The sequence below is a fragment of the Schistocerca americana genome, chromosome 9 (assembly GCF_021461395.2).
Source record: "Schistocerca americana isolate TAMUIC-IGC-003095 chromosome 9, iqSchAmer2.1, whole genome shotgun sequence".
NCBI lineage: Eukaryota > Metazoa > Arthropoda > Insecta > Orthoptera > Acrididae > Schistocerca > Schistocerca americana.
The window spans coordinates 146,026,268-146,053,898 of record NC_060127.1 but is presented as its reverse complement, the minus strand read 5'-3'; the positions used below and the strand labels follow the sequence as shown (position 1 = coordinate 146,053,898).

Genomic DNA, 27,631 nt, shown 5'->3' with positions numbered 1-27,631 from the left:
ATGCATACACCTGTGATTTCCAAAAACCCACAGCCAGGAGTTCTTTCGTGGAGCATGAGCAAATAACACCACTTTGGCAACAGAGTTGGAGGATTATGGTTGCTTACCCTGCCAAAAGTTCCAAGATAAACATCAACAAAAGTAAAACATATGTAACAGACTGCAGCTGAATTAAATCAGGTGATGCTGAAAGAGTAAGATTAGGAAATAACACACTAAAAGTAATAGATGACATCTGATATTTTGAGCAGCAAAATAACTGATGATGGGAGATGCAGAGAGGATATAACTGGCAAAAGTAAGAAAAACCTTCAAAAACGCCCTTAAGTGTTAGGACGTCTTTTAAGAAGATATTTGTCTAAAGCATGAAATGCAGACAGTCAACATTTCAGACAAGAAGAGATTAGAAGCTTTTGAAACATTGTGCTACAGAAGAATGCTAAATATTAGATGGGTAAACCAAATAACTAATGAGTAGTAACTCAAATTGTTGAGAAAATAAATTTAGGGCAAAACTTGACTAAAACACATCCTGACGCATCAAGGAAACATCAGTTTGATAATGCAGGGAAGTACGTGGGTGAAAAACTGTAGAGGATGATCGAGGCTGAACTACAGTAAGCAGGTTCAAATGGATGTATGCTGCATCCAAATCTGAGGTGAAGAGGATTGCACAGGACATAATAAAGTGGCAAGCTGCATCAAACAACTCTTCAGGTTAAAGCCACAACATACTCCAACAAGGTGTGTCTATCTCTCTCTGACCACCATCTGCTCAAAAAATATACTCTTAACATACTGTGGCACACAAAACAAATAATACTACTCAAATTTCAGGGTCCTTTACCACAATGACAAAGAACCTGCCGATCAAATGTACTTCCATAACAACTGTAAGTTGTTGAATTGTAAATTAAGACAGTGGCAATTATACATCAAATGACAAGTAAAACATACTGAATATGGACGCCAAAATTATTTATTAGTTCCACAACATGTTTTGCGGCTTTAACTGTCTCATCTTCAGGTCTAACATATGGACAATGTTTATTTTAAACATGTTTGGCTAAGTGTTGCATGTTTGTTGCCGAGTGTCAGTTTCAACATTCACTGATTTGTGTAGCATTATTATATGTGTTGAAATGCATCTTACGGAACTGGGTGCCACACAAAAAAAGAATCCGTATATGTAAACACCGTATGGAAGCTGTAGTGCTAGCGGTAAACACTGTGTTAGCACTGAGCTTTATCAGAATTACCAGTGCTCTCATGGAACGAGCATACACTGCAGGTATAAGAGGTCGCTTCTGGTACCTCCCTTCCCGTCCACTCACTCCATCACAGCTGTGTCCACAGGAATAAGATGAAAAATATTTCTACACTTATCATCAAATCACAATGACAATGCACACATGAAGTGTTTACACACAGCTCACATCTGTAAGTATGAACTACAGCCAAAGGTTATAAGAGAAAGCAGAAGTACTGTCAGCCGATCTACGACTTACAGCCTTCGGTGTATTTCCTGTGTTTATACTGAGGAGCCAAAACACTATGACCAGCTGCTTAATAGCATGCTGGTCCATCTTTGGAATGCAATACTTCATTGATTCTCTGTGGCACGGTTTCAACAAGTCTTTTATAGGTTTCTGCAGGTATGTGGCACCAGATTCTACACACAGATTACGCAATTCCTGTAAATTACAGGACGGTGGTTTGTAGGCACGGGACTGGCATCTGATAGTTTCCCAGATGTGATCCACTGATTTCAAATTAAGTGAATTAGGTGGCTAAGACATCAACACGAGTTAACTATTGCGCTCCATTGTAGCACGGTTCTAGCCTCGTGACACGGAACAGTTATCCTCTTGGAAGATGCCATCTAGACAAGGAAGACATCGAGCATGAAAGGATGCAGGTTGTCCGCAATAATTTTCAAACAGTCCACAGCTGTCATACATGGCGCCTTCAATTATAACGTGTACCGTGAAAGACTGAGTGAATGCCCTCTGTAACATAATCCTAACCCCGACACCACATATCTGTGGCGCAGTATCCTTTTCCGCAGTGTAGGCGAGCCTCTGACCTCTGTGTTCTGTGATAAGGCGTGGATGTCCAGCACCTACTTGCAAACTTGGAAGTTTCCCAGTCTTTCAGCCACTTTACACAGATGACCACAGCTATAGTCATGAATAGCCAGATATCAGTGGACAGACAGAACCCACCAGAGAAACAGGTGAAGCCACATATCAGAAAGGGCAGCTGCAGAAGAGAACACAAACTGTGACCAGAGAGAAAGACCAAGTGCCAAATGAGGTTGTTATCAAATAGTCCACAGTACAGCAAGGATAATAACTGGCAACCAATGCTCAGTTGCAGGTGGAAAGTTATCTTATTTCCAGCCAGACGATTTCCTCACCAGACTTGCTGAATGGAATACTACTCCGAGACTGACTTCATTAACCTTAGATGACGAATCACAGAACACTCATTGTTATAAATAAACCTTTTGGATTGTGTAAGTATAAGTGGGTCTCATTTGGCACCGTCTCCGCCCCCACAATTTCCCAAAGGGTTCTGTGACAGCTGACGCAATACGTTCTGGCTAACGTGAATTAGTTGCGACGATCTCACTGTCGTAGGAACCTCTTGCCATTTGCACGATCTCCACACTCCTTTTACGGTCCTGTGGTACGCTGGCCTTCATCGTTTAGTAAGACAAGTGCAGGTTTTTTCAGACAAAAGTGGAGTATTTGGGGCTCTGGAACACCAAAGAGGGAATCGAGATCACTGATCAGAATGTCGTAACAAGAGTGTCCTTACCCTGTCTGACGAACTTACCTAAACTGCAGGTGTTTTAGGGCAAAGTCAACTATTACTCCAACTTCTTACCCCAAGCAGCCTATACTGCGCAACCCTTCCAATGAGTTGTGTAAAAAGGATGTGTCCCACAACTGGACACCTGCTCGAGACTTGGCTTTTGCGCAGCTGAAAGCTGTACTGAAATCTGCCCCTTGAAACACCATTCTCTCCTGGTTCTCCATTCCTTGTGGTGGTTGACGCAGCTGTCTATGGCACCGGGGTGTTCTTGGTGCGTGTCTGTGGCATCGGGGCACAGGAATGGGGATGGCTCCAAATAGCCTGTAGCATATACATAAAAGACATGGACCCCTACACAGTGAAATTATTATGAGGTCGAAAAGGTGGCATTGGCAACAGCGTTCGCTGTTAAAAAGTTTCACATTTATCTTCTCTGGGACACAGTTCTCTGTAATTACAGACTACAAGCTATTGGTAGCATTATTTGGGCTGTGCTTCAGACTCCTGAAGTGGACAGGCCACCACCTCCAGATCCACTGCTCTGTGACGCACGGTTGGCCAATTTACCTCACTTGGTGGAAGAGTTAGACTCCTTGAAACATATTTCTCACACGCTCTCAGTTGACGATGATGTCATTTTTTTGGACAATGAGATGGGCATGCATCAGGTGGTCATCCTGGCATAGCTGGGCTAACAGGTGTCGAGCTTGCTGCATTGGGGATTTTGGGAGATGTGCCGCATTAAGACGTTAGATGGCAGACTTGTGTAAGAGCTGGTGATCGATGGCAACATCGAAAGAATGGTCTGCGACTCCAAGTTGTGCGTGCAGCACCGGGCAGCAACCTCACAATCTTTCGCCCTTGGCATATGTGCCCCCTCCTTTGGAATTGCAACCATCTTGATTTTGTGGGCCCTTTTTTGGGACTGATGATCTTGCAGGTTTTGGCCAATGAAGTGTTGTCTCGCACAATGGTCTCCAAAAATGGGCCACAATTCCCTCCGATCCATCCTTCGTCAAGCTGTCAAGTCGAACTTCACATCTGGACTTTTAAGTAGCAAATGAAATACGCTGTAGAATGCTCTGCCACTACACTTTGGATCTCAAACCATTTTTGAGCACTTATCGGATCATTCCAATTAACAATTGTAACTCCAACAAGCTACACCATGGGCAGCAACTGCAGACCCTGCTTCATCTTCTGATACTATCCCCTTCAGAGCCCCACTCCCATCCCTCCCAGCATAACATGCCAAGTGCAGCTGGAGGGCTCGTAGCAAGGCTCGGATGTTGGTGACGGTAGTGGAAACCCACACGCCTGTCTAAACACAGATGGAGCTCAAGTGCCACCGCCACAACCATCTCCGTCCTCGATCTCGGGCGTTGCATCCACAGCCTTCTGGTGACAATATGGCACCACACTCAGTGCCTCTGGTGACTGCTTGCAACTCCCCACTGTTGCACCAGCGATCCCTTCCACATCCACACAGATTGGTGGAACACCCCGACAAACCTATCGCCACTACCTCCGGTGATGTCCCAGTGAATGCTGCCAAACATGCTTCCTTCCCATAGGCAGTGCTCAAAGGGACCGGGTCTTTGCCTTTGTCATCATTTCAATCCCCACTGCACTTTCTGGGGCATTTCTGTCTGTACGTAACATTGCACGCAAGACACACATATGTATGTTTATGTATATATGCGGATGGATATGTGTGTGTGTGCAAGTGTATATCTTTCCTTTTTTCCCCATAAGGTAAGTCTTTCCGCTCCTGGGATTGGAATGACTCCTTACCTTCTCCCTTAAAACCCATATCCTTTCGTCTTTCCCTCTCCTTCCTTCTTTCCTGATGAAGTAACCGTGGGTTGCAAAAGCTTGAATTTTGTGTGTGTGTTTGTTAGTGTCTCTATCAACATACCAACGCTTTCGATTAGTAAGTTACATCATCTTTGTTTTTATATATATCAGACCACGTGTCTTGTCACATGAATACACCAGCCAATATTGTTCCTCGTGGTCACTATAAACACGGCCACTCAGGGAATGATAAGTCAGTTCTATACGCCTGTCTGATATTGCCAGTTACTACTATCACTGTACCATGGATTATTCGATAACATTCTCATTTGGCACTTGGTCATGATTTGGACTTTGTCTCTCTTTGCTCTTGGCCTGTTGACATCTCCAGACAATCAGAGAGAACCACTGGGCTTTCTCATGATGACTAATGGAGTAATCCTTGTGGAGTGGCCCATGAGCTAGAGTTCACCAGCTCAGTAACCCTAGGAACCTGAAGATGATCTAGCTCCTGCTTCACAGCAGCACGTAATATAATCAGAATTGGTCTGGCATGGTAAAACAAAGCACAGGGTCCAACCAAAGGGTGATTGCATCTCAAGGACTGAGACTCACCCCGAATCCTGCTGAAACAAAGATGAAAACGCAGCGCAGAGATCGTCCAGTTTCTGGTAAGGAAATGTAGTTGATACAACCTTCACGTCATCAGGATCAGAAAACCCAAAAATGTCAAGGTCAAAAATGTTGGTAGCAAGTGGGTGGTCAACTGCAAATAACTTGATGAGCCACATAACGCTTCTGTAGGCCGCAGTGATCAAGAACTGCCCATGAAGAGGAGTATAACTGCCCCTGCAGAACATCAAATGCCACAAGGTTTCCGACAAGATGGGTGAGCCCAGTTGTGCATACACATCTGCTTAATAAAAGAAATGGTGGTCCCTGTGTCAACCCAGAAACAGACGTCGTGGTGACAAATGTGCAGCGTGAGAAACAATTTCAGTGTGAGGGGTCACTTGGAGTGACTATCGACACTGTCCTCGTACACGCATGGGGCAGCATGGGAGCGGGTTGCATGGCTTCAACACATTAATCAGAGAATCCCCTCTTTGGCGCAGCACGTGGAGAACTAGCTGTGGTAAAGGGTACATTCCGTCACGTACTGTACGGTAGCTTGCCAAGTATGTATGTAGATGTGGATGTAGACTCCCAGCAATACAGACAGTCTGTACAGGAATGACTGGAAAAAAACTGTAGGCACGAAGGTAGAGGCCCACATGACCATCGATGAGAGGTGGTTCAAACACCATTGAGATGTCAGACAATGACGAATCACAATGTTGCTGCAACGTGAGGGTCGCCCTATGCCTGCGGCGCAGGGTTGTAACACGTTGTGGTGCATTAACTGCTGCAAGTTATGACCTCATCACGGCTCATTTGTTGGCAATCCGCACAATTATCAACAAAAGTGCAATGCACAGGGTATCCTCTACCAGTGGGTTATGCAGTTTCAATGCCGCTGTGCAAACCTCAGGATCTAGCACCAGCTGAACCACAACACCATGAATCGAGGAGTCCAAATACGAAAGCCTAGCAGCCACAATCGGCACAAATGAAATCTCATTTGCGGCTGAAACCTTGCAAGCACCAGTGACCCTGCACTAGTACGATTGTCAAGGTTGTTTGTGGTGTCGATGAAACTCGAGACTACCAGGTTGATAACACTGCGAATAGTAAATAGTCAGCAGACCACATATTGCACGAAAGGGTCAGATACAGGTGCCAATTTGCGGATGAGAAAATCTGTGATGGCCACGATACAAACAACAATCGCTGCAATGAATCATCCTTGATTTGTAATGCCATGAGATGTTGCTTCATTTGATGCAATGTATGTCCCTGTGCACTGTTGCATCACTGAAAGGTAGAAAATGGAGGCATCAACTGTGGAGGGACTCTAAGGCCTGAGATAAGTCGCCTCATGGACTCAAAGTTGGTCCACTTGCAGCTGAAGCAACTTTTGTATCTGAAGCTCCCACTGTTGCATTCGCTGCTGATGGTACTCCAGCAGGCAACCAATTTAGTGTGACTTCAACTGAATATCTTCTGTTTTCCTCAGCGCCAATGCTATATCTGCATGTATTGGAACACACTGCAGAACTCATGAGAGGAACGAGTGAAGCCACAAGACAGAAGGGCTGCCTGCAGAATACAACACAACCCGAGCAGTATTTGAGCTAACCGAGGCCGACTGACGGTGGCCGGGACACAGACGAGGACAAGCCCAAAGTAACATATACGACAATGAGGTAGAAAGAGGAAACCTTCACCACAACGGTGTCAACAGGCCGAATCGTCACTAGATAAAGAATGAGTGCCAAGTGAGGCTGTTAACGAACAGTCCGTAGTACAGCAACGAAAGTATATCAGACATCGAGAAGAGACCTGACTGGCCATTCACCAGATGGATGTATTTGTACCAGTTGTAAGGAACACTACCAGCCAGTGTATTCTCGTGGTGAGATGGGTGGCACGCTCTTTGTGTGCAAGTGTAGCATTGCGGCAATATTGTGCACTCTGACAGTCATCTAGGATCGTTTCCACTGTCAGGCATTCGACTTCTGCAGTGTAGCTTTGCGGCAATATTGTGCACTCTGACAGTCATCTAGGACTTCTGCAGAGCCAGATACCACACGATAGTAAGATGCAAATGGCCGGCCAACTTTGGTGATTCCAAGATGCTCGTTCCCAGGCATCTGCTCTTCGTCAAAGTCGTTTCTGTCAGTGGACTTCTCTATTTTGGGCCCATGTTGTCTCTAGAACGATTCCCCATTCATCTATGATCCACTTGTATGTACTTTCCTTACTGTGTTATGTACACGAAATGCCAAAAGTCTGCATTCAGTCTTGTGGTTGGCAGTGGTCATAAAGGTTTGGCTCATCGGTGTATGTTGCAAGTACTGTATACTGGGAAAAGAAATAAATATGAGAGTAAAAATTGCCTCAAATACTTTCAGTAAACTACACTTCCAAGTGAGTCCAAAATGGAAAGTTAACAGTCAGTGCGTAATATAAATTTTGACTTACAGCAGTAAGATACGGTATTGCTCATAAAAAAATGGAGAGGTATAGGCTAAGGTCTATTAGGAGAGACAGGAAAACTCACAAAAGAATAAGACAACAGACTGAAGTGGAAGATATAATAGTGACCTTAATGAGAAAAATGGAACCACACAAGATACAAATGGCAGACAAAAGAAGCAAGTTCTTTGCTGGATTCTGAGAGATAAGAAATGATCTAAGAGATGACCCTAATGGAAGGAAGGTAGATGACATTAGAAAACACACAAGAGTGAAATAGATGGGTGCAGTCAAACACCATAACGTGACAAGAAGCATGCAAAATCAAATGGCTTCTACTGCTGATGATATGCTGTAATGGAGGAGTCTATGCTCAGTACACCTTAAGAGTCTTTTCTTAGAACTGATGTCCTTAACATTATGGTGTTCCAAAATCAGCTGGTGGCTTTGCAATGAAAATGAGACAAGAAATATTGTATCAGGATTACCTTGATGCATTTCAGGGATGCTGCAGCTTTGCTTAGATGCTAACCGCTTTCAATTTACAAATTTATATTTTGTCTCTTGGTAGAACTAATTTCATTCTTAATTCTAGAGTTAATAAAAAAGAAATACCAATGGTTAGTACTTATGAAGCAGTTCCAGTAGCTTTTAACAGCTGATTCAGCACATACATTGCACAGGAAATACTGATGTGATTACAATTAGCAGGTGACAAGTCTGAACCATATTCCCTAGGTGCATTAACAGTTATATTACAAGACAATTTTAATTAATTCAGATGCAACAGTATAACGAATTCTAGACGTATAACTAAATTCTTGACAAGAAGATGTCTTCATTTGAAAGAGGAAAAATATTATGTGATCGTCTTTCCATTAAAACGTGACAAGCTAAAAGACATAGCAAATCTCTGGAAGTGACGATGATTAAACACAAAGAGGAGAGTGACAAGTGTGTCTTATTAATCTGGTACCCAGCAATATTACTCAACGATATAAATGTAGACTTTTGTCTGCCACTGAAGACTAAAATAATAAAAGTTTTACAAACAACTATTTTGCTGCTTCAAGTCAAGTTTAATGACAATGTTTAGTTTGGCACAAAATGTTTCAGCAGCATTCTGTCTTCATCTATTAATTATACATTATTTTGTATGACTGGAGAGTGTGAAGTTTTTATTGTTGAGTGTGCTAATGAGGTTAGGTGGTGTAGTCTTGTCAGTTATATTATGATAACATACTTTGCAATATCTATCACACAGACTACTAAAGAACAACAACATAGCTTATACTTTCACAGAGCTATGTTAGTAACAGTGTAAGCTATGCTATTGTTTTGTTCAGTGCTCTACCACCCAAACCTAGTCAGAACGGAACCAAATGTTGTGTCGATAGAGTATCAACCGAGACACCAATTTTTTTTATACAGTGTGCTCTTGTCCAGTAGAACATGTGTAAATGGTAATTAAAAGTAACACCAGAACTATGGAGTATACTAAATTCGTACCTGTGAGGTTTACATGCGAAGATCTCTAGTAGACGAACTGATAGAGCGACAGATTGCCGTAGTAAAGATCCCAAGTTCGAAACCTACTAATGGCACTTTTTTTTAACAATTTATGTGTGAAATTGTTATTTGGGAGAACATTTTTCTGACACGTAAAAGGAAGTTTCTGAAATATCTGCACTAGCAGAACCGAAATGCAGAAAACGCCAAGCCCGAAACAATTTATTGAACTCACCAAAACAAAACAATAATACAATCTCCAAAAGAACAACAATCGTCACCAATATACAGTAACAAATAATAACAGAGAAGACCCGAATCTTCATGGGGAGAGATCACAACAAAGCAATTCTACAATGTCAAGATGTTCGTTGACTGTACCAAGTCCATCTGCAAGAGATCAGCCAGCTAGAAGAGGCATCTAGCTACAGCTGCTGGGTGGCAGCTCGGTATACTTCCAAGCGGTGCATCGAACTGCCCTTTGTCGGCAGTGCACTGCCCTATAAAGCACTGCCCTATGAATTTGCCGGCACTATCTGTGATCATGTGCCTGATGCATAAAAGTAGTTCCTGGGCTAGCTGTGACCTCTGGTGAAGCTGTTCTGCAGGCTCCACAAATGGGTAGCGGTCCCCGGCTGCCATTCGGTGTTCTGTTGTGGCCGCCGTATGATGTAGGTTTTCCTGGTGAATATATGCCCTGTGATGCAGGCATCCCTAGCTGGTTGGACTTGAGGTGGGATGCCAAAGCAGTAGGCGCTACAATGTATGAACTGGGTGGCCACAGCAGTTTCGGAGTTTGTAGCGATGTTCTTTCAGCAGACTGCTTTCACTTTGTTAGTTGAAAGTAGCAAACCTATAACGTACACTTGTTTATATAACACCACACCTATCTATGCAAGTGTACTCTAAAAAAGCAAAAGCAGACTGCCAAAAGAACATTGCTACAAAATCCAAAAAGTCCTTTCACAGGTCCAAAAAATGTTTTCCCATATGTTAATTTCACACGTAAACTGTATTTAAAAAAATCAAAATCAATATTTTTTTGTATTTTTTGAATTTTATTATTATTATTATTATTAGATTATAGAGATCAAAGGTCCTGAGGCCTGGCCACAATACCTCCCCCACAACTGTCATCAAGGCACCTCCTTATTCCCATGTCGATACTAATTTTTTAATTCTTTTCTTAATTTTTCTATTGTAAGCACTGATTGGGTTTGTAACGAGGAACTTAACAATGGATCTCCAATTAGAAGTAACAAAATAAACTTAATCCTCGAAAGAAATGATAATCATCTTGAAGGAATAATTAAGTGTTCCCTCCTTGAAGGGTAGGATAAGAAGTTCAAATGGCACAAAGTGAAGTAGTGACAAGTATTAAGCCCTACTCAGACAATAAAAGAAACAGTTTTCTTAAGAGAAAAATGAGCATACTCCATTTTCTCCACAATGGGACAAACAAGAAATGCCCGTCTTGTAAGGTGGTTTTAAAACTAACGGAAATTTTTAGGTATTACTTTTAATTATTGTTTGCATATCTTCTACTGGACGACAGCACACAGCACGAACTAAATCGGTGTTTTTGGCTGATACTCTATCGCCACACGTTTGGCACTGATCTGAATGTCTGGTATCTAGAGGTTTGCATGTTAAGTGTCAGAAATTGGAATGAATATTCCCAATATATGGGCTTACCAATGAAAGTTTGTCACCAACCTTACTAACACAACAACAACATGGCACCTAACACCACTGCAGTCATACAAAACAACATAAATCTTTGTTGGCAGGACATCCACAACTGTTGTATGAAATGTTGATGAGTAAAACATAACAGCTGTTTATAAGTATTTACACACCAGGTTTCAAGGACTCAACCCAATCATCCACTTCAAAGCTAAGTTACAAGTTAACACCTCTGCAGTAAAGACTTCAGACAACAAAAAAGTGTACAAATGTAGCAGATGTTTTAATCATGAACAATGTAAAATTAATAGAAACTTGTGATGTCTGACCAAACACAATAAATGTCAATGTAGCAGCGAAACAAATACTAACAAAGAGATAGAGGGGCTGGCCAGTACTTACCTCAGCTCAGTACAGCCGATAGATACACATAAAACAGAACTGAAAATTTACATTCCTAGCTTTCGGAACTTTGTTCCTTCAACAGGGAGGAGAGAGGGGAAAAAAGGGAAGAAGGGAAAGTGGATTCAGTTACTCACAACCCAGGTTATGAAGCAACAGGGAAAGGTAAACAGGGAGGGTGGCAAGGATGGAGGCATGGTTGTCAGAGGGAAGCCAAAGATATTCTACTGTAAGTACTGTGCCAGCTTCAACCAAAGAGGATGCATACAGAAGTAAAGAGGTATATAGTATAAAGATAAACACAACTATGTAGGATGAAAAGATGCGTGAATGGCTAAAGAGGAAAGGGAAAGAGGAGAAGACTGAAGAGTGAATGGGAGTGAGGTTGTTTAACGTAGGTTCAGTCCAGGGGGATGGCGGGATGAAAGGATGTGTTGGAGTGCAAGTTCCCATCTCCGCAGTTCAGAGGGACTGGTGTTGGGTGGGAGAAGCCAAATGGCACATACGGTGTAGCAGGTTCCTAGGTCCCTAGAATTATGCTGGAGGGCATGCTCCGCTACTGGGTATTGGGCATCTCCTAGGCGGACAGTTCGTCTGTGTCCGTTCATGCGCTCAGCCAGTTTGGTTGTTGTCATGCCGATGTAAAAGGCTGTGCAGTGCAGGCATGTCAGTTGATAAATGACATGTGTAGTTTCACACGTAGCCCTGCCTTGAATTGTGTATGTTTTACCAGTAGCGGGGCTGGAGTAGGTGGTTGTGGGCGGATGCATGGGGCAGGTTTTGCAGCGGGGTCGGTTACAGGGGTAGGAACCGCTGGGTAGAGAATATTCCCAGACTACCTTCTCTACCCAGCGGTTCCTACCCCTGTAACCGACCCCGCTGCAAAACCTGCCCCATGCATCCGCCCACAACCACCTACTCCAGCCCCGCTACTGGTAAAACATACACAATTCAAGGCAGGGCTACGTGTGAAACTACACATGTCATTTATCAACTGACATGCCTGCACTGCACAGCCTTTTACATCGGCATGACAACAACCAAACTGGCTGAGCGCATGAACGGACACAGACGAACTGTCCGCCTAGGAGATGCCCAATACCCAGTAGCGGAGCATGCCCTCCAGCATAATTCTAGGGACCTAGGAACCTGCTACACCGTATGTGCCATTTGGCTTCTCCCACCCAACACCAGTCCCTCTGAACTGCGGAGATGGGAACTTGCACTCCAACACATCCTTTCATCCCGCCATCCCCCTGGACTGAACCTACGTTAAACAACCTCACTCCCATTCACTCTTCAGTCTTCTCCTCTTTCCCTTTCCTCTTTAGCCATTCACGCATCTTTTCATCCTACATAGTTGTGTTTATCTTTATACTATATACCTCTTTACTTCTGTATGCATCCTCTTTGGTTGAAGCTGGCACAGTACTTACAGTAGAATATCTTTGGCTTCCCTCTGACAACCATGCCTCCATCCTTGCCACCCTCCCTGTTTACCTTTCCCTGTTGCTTCATAACCTGGGTTGTGAGTAACTGAATCCACTTTCCCTTCTTCCCTTTTTTCCCCTCTCTCCTCCCTGTTGAAGGAACAAAGTTCCGAAAGCTAGGAATGTAAATTTTCAGTTCTGTTTTATGTGTATCTATCGGCTGTACTGAGGTGAGGTAAGTACTGGCCAGCCCCTCTATCTCTTTGTTAGTATTTGTTTCACATCTTATATGAGATTTTCCATTAATAATGTAGCAGCGAAGTGTGTTGTCTGTAAAATCCATAATACAGTCACAGATCTTCTCCCCATCTCTTTTAACGTGGATGAATTTAAGACTAAATAAAAGTTTTTGTTATCGCTACCAAATTCCCGTATCTATCACACTCAAAGAAATTTTTTCGTAATTTCTCTCAATTTACAGTAATTTAATATGGACAGTTTTACAGCAATCAGATTTTGGCTGGTCTAGGGTTGTAAAAAATGATGTGCTTGGTTTTTCCAGTAAGCAGCAGAATCTTGAAAATAACTTCATGAATGACATGCCTGTGCGTGAAATACGTAATAGTTTCGGAATAATTCTTGTTACAAAAAAATAGAAAAGTTCATGTATTACTTACATGGAGTGACCACGTAATATTTTTCCCACTTCAAATGAGGGAAATGACAGTTTCAGTAATTCTGCAGATTAGATTAAAATTACTTTATGACACAAAGTAACTTATATCCCAAATTATATACTAAAAGTGCTGTGTCTAATAGAAGCAGATTATGACACAAGGCAGATGTGTGATTAGTTTTACATAGTAAAATTAGTATTAACAGTGCACAGTAATATATGGTTCAGAGAGATATTATGCATAAACACTAAAAAAGTTGGTCACATTCAGGGATTTTGATAGTATGACACGTTAGTAGGAAACAAACTATTCTTACTGTTATTTTTTTACCTATAGGTGACTAATCTAACTGGTACACAATATGCCCAAAGCAGATACACATTATGGTTATGATGTGGAACATGCTACCAGTCAGGAAACCTTAGAGTAAGAACTAAATGTATGACATTTCCATGATTGCAGGGAATGATGCAGCTACTTTTTCCATATAAATACTGTGGGTTAGTCCTGCTTGTTGTTTATCGCAAGCAGCACATGCCTATTAAGCATATCCAATGACCATTTAACAATATTTTTCTTCTACTCTTGAGAGAGGACTCCTTTCTGAAACTTCCATTTAAACATCATACAAATGAAACCATAAAGTAATACCCAGAAAATAAACTATGATAATCTGCTTCCACTTGCACAGCAGCCTGTACACATTATCCGAGTATGAGTAGGGAAATTTTCTCATGCTGTACCTCCTTCTAAAGGGCAGAGAATACCAATAATCCTGCTGTGTGCAGATTATTATAGCTCAGTGATACTACATCTCATTGTGAAAGAGCAAATTCTAAGTGTAACTAATTGTGAACTGTGTAATAATTATGGCCTTGTAACAAGGAGTAAATGAAACGCAATGGAAATACTGGAAGGCATAATGGTTGACATTAACTGTACAGCTGACACGCTGGTATATATATGGTAAATGAGACAAATTATATCAGTGCTTACAGGTAACATCCTTCCCCAAAGCTAAAAGACTAACAATAACATACAGTTGCTACTTATAGATAATGCTGTTCTATACAGAGATATCACGCTATTGGAAAATTGTCATGAACTACATGAATACCTGAGGAACAGTGCTGTACGCAAAGACTAGCACCCTACCCTCTACAAAAATAAAAGTAAATGAGTGCGAAAAGGCAAAAAGACCTGATATAATTTGATTATACAATCAGACCATTAAGTGAATGGGGCTTAGGGACCAGGACACTTTACTACAGCAGGCTTACTCTGCAAAGTCTTTGGCAGAGGCTGCATAGAACCACTCCCAGACTGCTCTACAGCTCCACACTCCAATAGCGTTTGGAAAAAACAAACACCTAAATCTTTCTCTGTGAGTTCTTATTTTATTACAATCATCATTTCTTCCTATGTAGTTGGGAGTCAACAAAGTATTTTGGGATTTAGAGGAGGAAGTTTGTGTTTGTTGTTTCATGAGAAGATGGGACCATAAGAATAACCATCTTTGTTTTAATGGTTGCTACCCCAACTCACTTACCACATCCTTCACACTTTCTCACATAATAATACAATATGAGCTGCCCTTCTTTGAATTTTTGTTATGTCCTCTGTCAAATATAGCAGTACTCCAGAAAAGGATGGACAAGTGTAGTGAAGGCAGTCTCTGTTATTAGGTTTGTTGCACCTTCTAAATGTTCTCTCAGTAAAATACAGTCTTCAGTTCACCTTCCCTACAATGCTTTCTGAGATGGTATCAATTTAAGTTGTTTGTAATTCTGATTCCTGAAATATAGCAGAATTCTTTTTTTTTATTTCTCATGTGCATATCATCACAACTTTTATTGTTCAATATCAGTTGTCTCATTTTGCACCATGCTTCTTTGGTTGTCTCCTAAATTTTTTATATAGATTAAGAACAGCAGAGGCCCTACAAGGCTTCCTTGTAGAATGCCAGATATAACTGTGGTTTCACTATACATCTTGCCATCAGTTATTATAAAATGTCACCTTTCTGACCGGAAATTACGAATCCAGTCACACAGCTGCAGCAATACTCCCTAAGCACGCACTACAATTAGAAGCCACATGTGAGGAATAGTACTGGAACTCCTCTGGAAATTTAGGAATAAAGAATCAACTCGAGATCCCCAGTTGACAGCACTCATTACTGGGTGCAAATTAAGAGTGAGGCATTTTGTAAGAATAATAGTTTCAGAATTTGTGCTGGTTATGTATCAATAGGTAATTTTCTTCAGTGTATTTAATAATGCTGGAACACAGCCTATGTTGCAAAATTTTACAATGTAGCTCTGAGTGTTTTATTAATCTGTAGCTCAGAGACAGTCTATTTTCCAAAAACTTTGTGATGATTTTGACATTCTTTACGTACCTGCCATCTACTCAGTGTCTCAACTAAACAGTGATTTGTTATCTTTACTGTTTACATTATCTGTTATTCTCCAAAAGCTTCCCAATATTATATCCACCTCCTTAGCCAAGTGTTCAGTGCAGCCGATTGTCCTGAGGGGCACCCCTGTGCAATTCCCAGTACAGCCAGAGATTTTTCCTCAGCAGTATGGCTGGAATGGCATGCACTCTGCCTCCGGATACTAACCGAGGAGCTACTCGACTTAGCAGTACTGGCACCAGGTCTGCAAAACCAAAAATGGCTGCAGAGCAAATGCTGACCCCACGTCCCACTATACATCTCGATGACCTCGCCAGATGAGGATGCCACGGCAGTCAGACAGACCTGAGACCAAACGGCAACTACTCCTTTTCCAGTACTCTAAATGTAATTCGTCCAGTACTGTAAATGTGATTCAATTTTGTAAAGCATTTAGAGAAAGCATTATGTAACAACAATATGAGGACTGAGGCCCAAGTCTTTGATGAATTAGTGAACAAAAGAGCAACTGAAAACCGTGACATTGTCAATAAATACATATTTATTTGCATACGTGCAAGGTAACATTGCACTGAACTGTTACAGAGAAGCAAAATATTTGGAAATACGGGTAAGAAAATTACTGCCATGCGCTATATGCTTCCTAACTTCAGACATGACCTTTCTAACACCCCAGCCATCCCCATTTTCTCCTTTGTTACAGCCCTCACCTAAATCTAAAGAAGTGGTTTGCTTTTCCACATTCTGAAGATAATGTTCATGAAATCTTCAGTTCTGAACTGAGTGAAATCCCGGGTAGAAGAAAATTATACATACTTATAAATGGTTGAAAAAGTTTATTCCACTTTACCAGCAGTGCTTCAAGAATAATGGTAACTAGAGCAAGGTCACTACTACCTGGATGTGCATTATCCAGCCTGCAGACTATATGTGCATAGTTTGGCACTATTTTAAAAAAAAAATGCCGGAAGTATTTATATAAGTCTTTTCTCCATTTTCCTGTTCTTATCCTGTATTTTCAAAGGGTTGACATTTATTGCATTTAGCGATGTAAATGATAGACGGTAGCTAGATTACCTTATCTCCCATCCTCTCTCTCCTCAAGGATGTAACTTGCACGCCCCATCTGCCTGCGCCTAGTGTTACCTCATGTTAAAGTGTGAGACATTTTCTGTATGATTCTAAAACGTGTAACAGAGTTGGGATGTGATTTCTGACATTCTGCACAGATTTTTTTTTTTAATCACTTTCCTCAATAAAGTACAGAAATGCTTGTAAAATGAAACCAGCCCTATTTCTCTACATGTCCTGTTTCAAATAATTTACTTTTCTTTGAACATGATATTTTGATTCCTTTTGCAATCTAGGACTTCTTTGATGTCTTATTAGTACTATACACCACACAAACTGAAGCAGTGAATTTTACAGATCTGTTATTAGAGCATGCAGGACAAAACCTGTTTGATCACATCAGTGTTTTGACTCTCCAAAAAATGAGAACCTTTGTGAGGGCAAAATTGAATGAAAAACAGAAACATAATAAAATCGACTGTTATTTCCCAAAGTGAGTCGTAAGCAAATGATACGAATTACAACAGTACAAATAGATCGCTACTAACCATATACAGGAGATTCTGGGTCACAGACAAGCACAACAAAAAGGCGGCTATACATTTGTACATTTGGTCAACAGTCCATATTCCAAAATAGAACACACACACACACACACACACACACACACACACACACATTCACACAAGCAAAATTCGCACACACGTGGTCAGTGTCCCTGCCCGCTGTGGCTGGACTGTCGGCTGCAACTGCACCTGACAGGAGCAGTGATCTGGTGTGGGTGGTGGAGTTAAGGAGGAGGAATGGGGTGGGGGGTGGGGAGGGGAGGGAGAGGGATAGCAGGGTAGGGGTGAGGGACGATGTACTGCTGCTTGTGGTGAAGACACGGTGGGACTACAGAGTGCGGTTGGGAAGTTACTGTGGCAGATGGGGGCAGGGGGGAATAGGATCGAGGATCAGAAAAGCAGAGAAAGGGAAAAAGACTGTGGATGCATTAGCAGAACAGAAGGTAGTGTAGTACTCGAGTGGCAGCAGGGAATGGGGTAGGCAGGGGGGAGGGGGAATTAGCAACTCCACACACCCACACATCCACCCACCCACCCACACACACACACACCAGGGTGAGGTGGCGCAGTGGTTAGCACACTGGACTCACATTTGGGAGGATGATGATTGAAACCCACCTCCAGCCATTCTAATTTATGTTTTCTGTGATTTCCCTAAATTGCTTCAGGCAAATGTTGGGATGATTTCCTCGAAAGGGCACGACCGACTTCCTTTCCTAATCCCATGACCTCACTGTTTGGTTCCCTCTCCCCTTCCTCAAACCTCCTGATTGCACCTAGTAGCTGTACCTTGGCCCATCACATCACTGCACATTCCCAAATGCAGCACTACACCTTCCCCACCCCTACCCCCCTATCCCTCCCCCTCCCTGCCCTATGCCTCCTCCACACCCCCACCACACTCTCAGATTGCTGCTGCTGTCAGGCACACTTGTAGCCCACAGTCCAGCCACAAACATTGGTCACCGGTGTGTGAGCTGTGCTTGTGTGAAAGTGTGTGTGGTTTCTATTTTGGAAGAAGGCCTTTTGGCCAAAAGCTCAAGCATATACCAGTCTTTTCGTAGTGTCCCTCTGCAACACAATGTCTCCTCTATATGATGAATTGCAATCTATCCTTTTCATAATATTGCTGTTTTCCGTACTGGACATTCGTTGTTTGATATGAACTACAGTGTGTTATACAAGTAATTCTGTAAATAAATTGTCAGTTTCTGTTCAGTAACATATAAGTAATGCAGTGAATGTTCAACAGTGAGATGCAGCACGATTTGTTCGTAAAATAAATAGCAGTTTCTGGCAAAAACATGCACATTTTGGATTAACCAGGATTTCCAGTCATCTGTTCATAATCCCCAATAACTGGGAGCTTGCTGTAGGTAGAAAAATGAGCAACAAGAGTATGTGTGTAAACTTCATTATACATTTTTGATCTGCATCTTTTATATTCATAGGACAATGCAGATCAAAATTTTAACTGATAATACAAGTGAAACTGACTTCTTACGTACTCATCCTGTATGCCATAAGTGGTTCTTTTGTGACAATCAATTTCTGCCATAAACCAGCGATTAAAAAGATTTGAGACTAGTTCATATTTGGGGCTGTTACGCATCTGCCCTGAGTGTCATACTAGCTATGAGCACTGTTCCTAGCATGTTTTATAGGCATAATGTTCACACAAAATTACATACATTATTTGAAATCTCCCCTACAAGAACAATCAGATGAGAAGCTGATGAAAATATGAGCTCTTAGTCATTGGCACTATCTGTAAATAGACTATCAAACTATTTGTCAACTATTATTTGTGATACATAATTAAAATGTGCTAGGACAGTCTGTCAGGTCAAGTGGAAAATTTTGTCATACAATGTTACTGTAGAGTAGCACTTCTGGCCACCTGGCTGCATCACAATAACTTACGTAACTGTTTCATTAGGTGGATGTATATGACAACACTAATATTTGTTAATTGAAGCAACAGTATATGGTGTAGATGTTCTTGGAACCCTTTTGACACTGCAATTTGAAATACTGTATAACAAACGGAAACTTGTGTCAGTTAATTTTCATCACAGGTTAAATAATTACTCTCGAGTACAGAATACAAAAAAAATATCTTCACTGGACAAGGAAGTTCCAGAATGGACGCCAATTTGTGATTGATTCCCACCTTTTGTAAGCACAATGCCGGTGTTACTGATGAATGGAAGCACAAAGTTATAATGAAAGCCCAGTAAGGCAGTCCTCTTCCATATTTTGTTGAGTCGTGAAATTTAACAATGTGTTCTTTTTAATGTAATCTCGACTGGAAGTTACCTAAATATTGTCAAGGTACAATTTATAAACGTCTAAGCAATACTGAATGTTGTGCGGTGTGTATTTTAAACCGGTATACCCAAAACACATTGACACCGACAAGAGCGTAAGTATAAAACTTTCTTATGGTAAATATAATGCCCAGGCAATTTTATACAATTCTGGTAGAAATTTTGAGGGTGTCTCATGAGACATTTCCCATTTATTTACAAAGTATCATCTGAAGTAGCAATCTCTTTGCAGTACAATTAACAATAATAATAATAATAATAATAATAACAGTAATGATACCTGATATGCTTTCATTCAAATAGTTTGCTTTTTCTTTCCAACCAAGGTTCCCTAACATGGAACTGCTTGAATTTGTGTGTATTGTATTGTTTGTTATAGACTTTTCACATTGAGGCACTCATTTTTTAATAATTTTTAGACATTGAGAGCATATATTTATAGCTTGGTGTTCATCCTCAGGCTGCTGGACAATTCACTTTCTGCTGAAGAACAACTGTTCGAGGAAAATTTATTACCTGGGGAAGGGACCTGAAATATCCCATGTAGTTGAGGTGCTTGGTGCACCACATTGGAAGGTGTCTCATGAAATTTGCAATATTTCAACCACCAAGTTATGAGTCATCTGTGGGTGATGGAGTCGACTACTAGCAGTAGCCTCAGAGAGAGCAGTGATTGTCACAGCAAAGTGGAGTGCACAGTCACTGAGCAACATTCTCTTGGTAATGGTACATAAATCCCCTTGAAACGGGATGAAAGAAAGTTGCCAGAAAAAAGGAGGGGAGGGGAGGGGAGGGGGGGGGGGGAGGATGATGTTGAACCCGAAACTACAGCACATGGACTCCATTGTTACAGGCTCTGTAGTCATCTATCCACAAACCGAGCAAATTTCAAATGAAGGCAGCACTTTTCTAATCAGACTGTGTTTATTTAGACCTTTGCTTCATTCCACAATTACTTTGGGCTGTAATAAGTAACTGAGTGTTAAGCTGTGTTAAAAGGCACACTATATTATCGCCATGAAACAGAAATACAGTGGTGTGAAGGTAATTTAATGAAAAGATAGTAACCTAGCACAAGATGTCTTACTTATGAAAATGGCAGGACATTCACACGATGTACTTCCATTCGCTTTGGTTTAAAATTTTACTGTACTTGGATGGTTTGGCAGATGATTGGAGCAGTTATGGTGGGCAAAATGTGTGAAGATACAATGATCACCAAATGTGAGAGCAAACTAAAAATTTCAGAGATCTCTGCACATATACACGGTTTGTCTGTTCTGATGTTCCCAACAGCCATAACGCAGACTACCCACCCGGGCTGGTTAGCTTCCCAATGCAACCAATCTCAGTTTCCTCTGAGCTCCCAGACAGTAAACACATGTCCCTATGTGACCCTCTGTTTGGTGGTCCAGTTGCAACCGTGATACAGCGTCCACTGGAACAATGCTACACAACCAAATTCTGGGTGAAACTCGAAACATTTCCATTGATTGAGCAGGCATTTGGGAAAGAATGTCTGTCAAAAAAGTAGGGATTTCAGTGGCACATGGCATTTTTGGAAGCAAGAGATGACATCAGTGATGAAACTCACCCCAGACACCATTCAACGTGTGTGTGGACTACTGAATGCAGACCACAGAGTAAGTGTTCATCTGATAGCTCCGACTCTGGACGTATCCAAAATCGCTGTCCAAAAGGTTCATGAGATCATAACCAAACAAATGTGAACGAACAATGTGTGCGCACAACTGGTCCCAAAAATTTTGACTGGTCCAGTTGAGTGCTCATTGTGTAGAAATGCTATCTTTTTGGACAATGCTGTAACAGCAGAAGAATTTTCAGATTTTTAATAAAAACCTAAGACAAAGTGACGGAGTTCTGAAAGGCATACCTCGCAGTCACCGTGCCCCAAGAAAACGAATGAGAGGATCAAAAGTCAAGGTAATACTCATTGACCCTTTAAATGCTAATACTATCGTCTGCCACAAGTTTGTATGTGCCAGACAACCATCAATGCTGCCTTTTATGCGGCAGTGCTCAAAAGGCTGAAACGAGGGTCATAATATCAGACCACACATTGCTGGTTCCTGGAAGTTCCACTGAGACAATACATCCAACCACACTACCTTCTTAGTGAGAGATTGTAAGGAAAAAGTGTCATGCCTACCCTATCCCGGTCCCTTCCACTCTGGTAGACATTAATCCCCCACGGGCTCGAGGCACCCTCAAAAGGACACTATTTCAAGGTGTGTACCCCAAAAGATGTTCCAACATAGGCCTTCCAGAATGTCTACAGCACTCAGAAAGCTCACAGCCAAGAATGTACTAGCACAAGGGGAAATTACTTTGAAAAATTTTTGTGCATTGTACCATTCTCATCAATAAATTACTTTCATAGGCTTAGTGACATTACCGTCTGGTCAAATTTTACATTGTACACAAAGACCTAAAAAAATTATTAAAATAAAAAAATATAAATACTAAACACAAAAAATTTAAATACTAGCAGCAAACCTATGGAGAGCAAAACAAATGGAAGCACATCACATGAGTATGGTGCTGTTTTCATACATATGGCACCATGCTGAAGGTAACTAACTATCCACCTGTCAAGTTACAGTCATACCACCATATTCCTGTTCCGTGGCAGCAATGTAGTGTACTTCTTACACCGCTAGTTGTGAGATGAAGGAGAGACCAAAAAGATGAAATGCTGCATCCATATAGTTAATTCAAGGCTGTGTTGACCATTATGAAGATGATTGTCTGTATGCTTTCATGTTGTATCTGTTTGCATTTCTTATTTCTGGTGCAGCATTTCCTTAGGCAGGTAAGAAAAACCACATAGCCATGACAAAGGTAAGAAAAACCACATAGCCATGACAAAGGTGGTTGAGCGCCTGGTGAGATTACAGGCAGTGGAACGACTACAGACAGCTTCATACTGTACTTCATATAGTTAAGAGCTTGAAGAAAATCGAACATTGGAAAGTCCAGGTGACTTCCAGATCAATACCACAAGAAAAATTAAAGTTCAAAAACTGTGCCACAATGTTCAACTTCCTGATTATGTGGCACTATTCAATCTCTTAACTATATGGTGTAGAAGACAAAATTATATTTACTCATTCCGCTGTCTGCATCCTCCTAGGATTTTCTTTCTATGTTAAATTATGTAAACACGTATTTTTTTGTCTAATTTTCCAATGGCAATTTTTCAAGACTACAACTTTTCATCTGTTGCATAGTGGCAGAAGAAGATCAGACTTTCAAAGATGGTCAGAATAGTCCTAAACTATATTCTGACACAGTGAGTACACACAATATAAGAGAAGCACTGAGCAAGTGAACATTTGTCATAAAGAGCTGCATCATTCCACTTGCACTATACAAAGCAGGGCTTTCATATTAGCTAATGCCATCAGCACCACAAACATAACCTCCCATATAACAAGCTCCGTGATGTGAATCATATAATAACATACAACAACATTCAGTTACAACTAAGAGACTTCAAGCACAGGGTCAATCTGCCTTGTAGGAATTATCTAAGAGCGTGCACATGTCCAGTAGTTGAGCAATCCGAGTGCTGGGATTTGTTCCCGTGCCAATGCCATGCTGTGACCGACACCAATGGGAACACACAGAAATCCAGTTAGTTAATGTGGCTGTGTAGGCCAGGCAACAGGTTAGGTAGATACGGTACATCTAGGTGCACACGAGTTGGAGTCACCGTCGACACTGCCGTCACGGGACCACCTCCAACCTAAAAATGGATTAGCACATAGAAGAGCAACAGAGTGACGATGTGCAACAGGTAGACCGTTTCGAAACTGTCCCGTGACGGCAGCGGCAACAATGCGTCTCCATCACTATAGCTAATGTACTGGAACACCTCCGTAGAACACGTTAAGTGCAAAAACAAACGAGTAAATGTTACCTTCCACGTACAATTGCTTCTTAGAGTAAAAATCAAAAATAAGTGCTAGAAAAAGGTAAATCCGTTTTATTGTTGATGCAAAAATAAGTTGTTCAAAAAAACCAAAAACAAAAACCAAAACATCTACTTACAGTACCACAAGAAAATTAAACTCTTAAAAGGGTCTCTGAAGATGCACATGGTGACTACAAAACAGGCTCCAGACAGAACAGGCAGTAAAAACGTTTGCTAGAAGAACTGATATAGTGAAAAAACACCCAGAAATGCAGCAAGGAACTGACTGAGTACTGTGCAGGCATTAATGTGTACAAGAGGCTTTTGTGTCATGTCTGGCATCAGGCACTTGTAACAAACACAGATAAATATTGACAAAATTAAAAAAAAAAATAATACTACTTTGTATTTGTGTAATAAAGGACAGTTTTCTAAGGACAGGAAGTTTATCCTGAATGGGTGACAGTGGAAATAACAAAAACTGTGTTTAGTGTTGAAGTGAAAGTGCAAGTTTCCATAGGCTCTATAATGTAAGTTCAAGTTTATCAGGTTATGGTACAATGCCACCTTCAGTACTAGTCTGAAGCAGCCTCTTTTCTTTCTGGTTTATTCTTCTCTTCACTGTGCTTTGTTCACTGTGATGAAGTCACTACTGTGAGCTACAGGGATATACCAATAGCGATATCTCCCATTAGAAAGCTCACAATATTTTTTTTCCCTACAGTTAGACTTCCCAAGCTATCCTCTGACGTGTGGCAGAGGGTACTTCGTTATCACAGACACTTCCCCCTTTCCTGTCACATTTGTGAACGGTGTATGGGAAGTGTATCAGATGAGCATCTCCATATTGCTCTCATCTTTATTAAATCAACACATGATGAAACATGGTTATTTTTATCTTTTAAGGTCCCAAACTGAGGAGTAATACCTCAAGTATTGGTCAAACAACGATTCAGTATGTTACCTCCTCTGTGGGTAGACTGCACTTCCCCAGGACTCTTCCAGTGTACCAGTCTGACATCTACATATCCTCCAATCACAAAACTGGTGTGATATTCCATACACTCCTATTTTGTTTGGCAGGCAACAGTGCAGAACTGCCCCACACAACTGTCACAGGTCAACAATCAAGGTATTAACCTGAGTGCCAGTATTGACTGCCTTGTAAAATCCATGTTTATTCCTACAGAGCAGATTTTTTGCCTCCAGAAAGTTCATAATACAAAACGTGTTCCTAGATTTGACACAGGCTAACGCTGACATTTTCTTCCTGTTTTACTCCCCACGACGAAAGGAGTTTGCAGCCTCCAACATGAACGTGTCCTTGAACGTTCAATGTGGGCTTTCACAGATTGCTCTTAATTCTTTAGCAATGTCAAGTTTTCTACTTAGCACTACATTTCCTACTGCAAAAGACTGTTTCGGAAGCTAGGTGTTCTAAGTCTCTTGAGATGCAGTGATCCCAACATTTTTAAAACAATCGTTTTTTGAAGCAATAAATGTCAGACAGTTTTGCCACAATTGATGTCTGCACAGTAGACGATTAAATATTCATTGAAAACTACGCTTTCTTTCTTCTTTATTCGCGTCAGAGGTACATATACAATACATACAAAAAAAAACTATACAGTATTCACTCAGAATTGGTCAACTTTAATAGCATTGGGTGCTGCAGACGTTAAGTCCTTCATGCTACAGCTGGTTGGGCACATGAATGTGAGGTCACTGTATTTGATTTATGCCTCTCGATGTTAGCGGCGACCTCTCTTCTGATGTCACATGGAGCAATCCCAGCGAGACATTGAACTTTGTCCATGGGGGTTGTACTTAGGCAGCCTGTAACAATCTTAGAGCTGTCATTTAAGGCTACATCAAGCTGCTTTGCATGTGCTGAATTGCACCACACTGGGCTAGCATACTCTTCTGCAGAATAGCATAAGGCAAGAGCTGTTGTTCTTAATGTTTGTGGATATGTACCCCAGTTTGATCCCGCCAGTTTCCAAAGAAGGCAGTTTCTGGAGGATACTTTCTGCTTCAGCTTCCGACAATGCTCCTTGTACGTTAGTGTACGGTCGAGAGTGACATCCAAATACCTGGGGTGGGAACAATATTCTAGTGCAATTCCATTCCAGAATATTTCAAGTTTCCTGTCAGCTTGTTTACATTTCAGATGGAATGAACACACTTGCATTTTCTTAGGACTGGGTACGAGTAGATTCTTTTCATAGTAAGTACCAAGCTGTTGTGGAGCATGTGTAAGCATTATCTCTACATCTTCAAACTGATTGCCCTGGGTAGCAAGAGCAAGGTCATCAGCATATATGAAACTTTTGTACCCTTGAAGCTGTGGTTGATCATTAGTGTACACATTAAATAAAACAGGTGACAGTACACTTCCTTGAGGAAGACCGTTCTTTTGAGTTCTCCCTTGGTTGCATTTTCCTTGGAAGCCCACGAAAAAACGTCGATTCTGAAGGAGTGTTGCAATTATCCTCGTCAGCGTGTAGTCGTTAGTCAGGTTGTAGATTTTGTGCAGCAACACTCTGTGGTTTACAGTGTCAAAGGCCGCCGAAAGGTCAACACAAGCTACCCCTGTTATCTTTCTCTGCTCAAAGCCATCTTCTATGAACTGAGAAAGATAAAGGATTTGTGAGGTGCAGTTCTTGCCTGGTCTAAAGCCAGCTTGCTGCGAGATAAGAAGTGGATCAGCTACCGCAGTTAAGCAGTGAAGAATCATTCCCTCTAGGATCTTATAGAGTTAGCAAAGGAGAGATATTGGCTTGTATTTCTTCGAATCCGTTGGTGATTTTCCTGGTTTTAGTATCGCAATCATGCGTGCCTTGCGACATAATTTCAGGATTTTGAAAAAAGCCAGACAGTGGTTATACAGGTTTAAGAGCCAGTCTCTGGTTGCGGTGCCAAAATGTTTAATTTGCTCTACACAAATGTCGTCTAATCCTGCTGCCTTGCCATTTTTGCATTTGTGAGTGGCTTCTAATTCACCTAGGTTAACTGGTCTAGTCACGTTATTATTCTGAGATTGTTCCTTAAACTCTAATTTGAAGTCCGAATTTCTGATAGGTGATCTTGGTTTAGCATTCTCAAGAATCTGTGTAGCAATTTCATTTGGAGTGATGTTAGCGTGATCGGCATGTTTGGTTGGATTGTTATTTAATTTTCTCAGCAGTTTCCAGTCCTTCTGGCTACTAATTGAAAGATCTGTTTCCTTCATAAGTTTAATCCAGCTTTCTCTACTATGCTTAAGTCCCAGAAGTGTGTGCTTGTTTAGAAGTAGGCTGTCTACTTGAAGCCTGCAACATATTACGTCATCTCCTTGCCACAGCACAGGTTAGCAACTGGCATTCTGAAGCTGTTTTCCAAGCTGGAGTTGGACTGTCACAACGAAATTCCCAAACTCTCCTCTGAAGGAGTCGTGAGGGTGTTGCTATAACTGACACTCTGCCTTGTGAGTGAACAAAGTAGAGCAAACAGAAGAAGGTTCTCAGAACACTGCTGCAATTTTTTGCTGGAAAGAACTGAATATTATGCAATACTATAATGTAAAAGTGTAATCTACAGCCTGATGGCAAGCAGATTTTTATGAATAGGCAGGCACTGTCAAAACAATTCCAATGCAACATTATGGTCCAGGATAGCAATTGATATGGTAAAAGCATTAATCTGTTCTGTCACTCACAAAATGTTGCCAAAAGATACGACACACTTAACTATGCAACATATGATGAGAAACTTCATAGAAGTACACTGAAGTGCTAAAGAAACTGGCATAGGCACGTTTATTCAAATACAGAGATATGTAAACATGCAGAATACAGTGCTGTGGTTGGCAATGTCTATGTAAGACAACAAGTGTCTGGCCCAGTAGTTAGATCGGTTACTTCTGCTACA

The 27,631-nt window shown here is 41.3% G+C and overlaps 1 protein-coding gene across 4 annotated transcripts in view; it reads right to left on the bottom strand.

Annotated features, from left to right (window-relative positions):
• Positions 1 to 27,631, bottom strand: part of LOC124551302 (fasciclin-2) — a 913,050-nt gene that overhangs the window by 29,065 nt on the left and 856,354 nt on the right. The window lies entirely within an intron of this gene.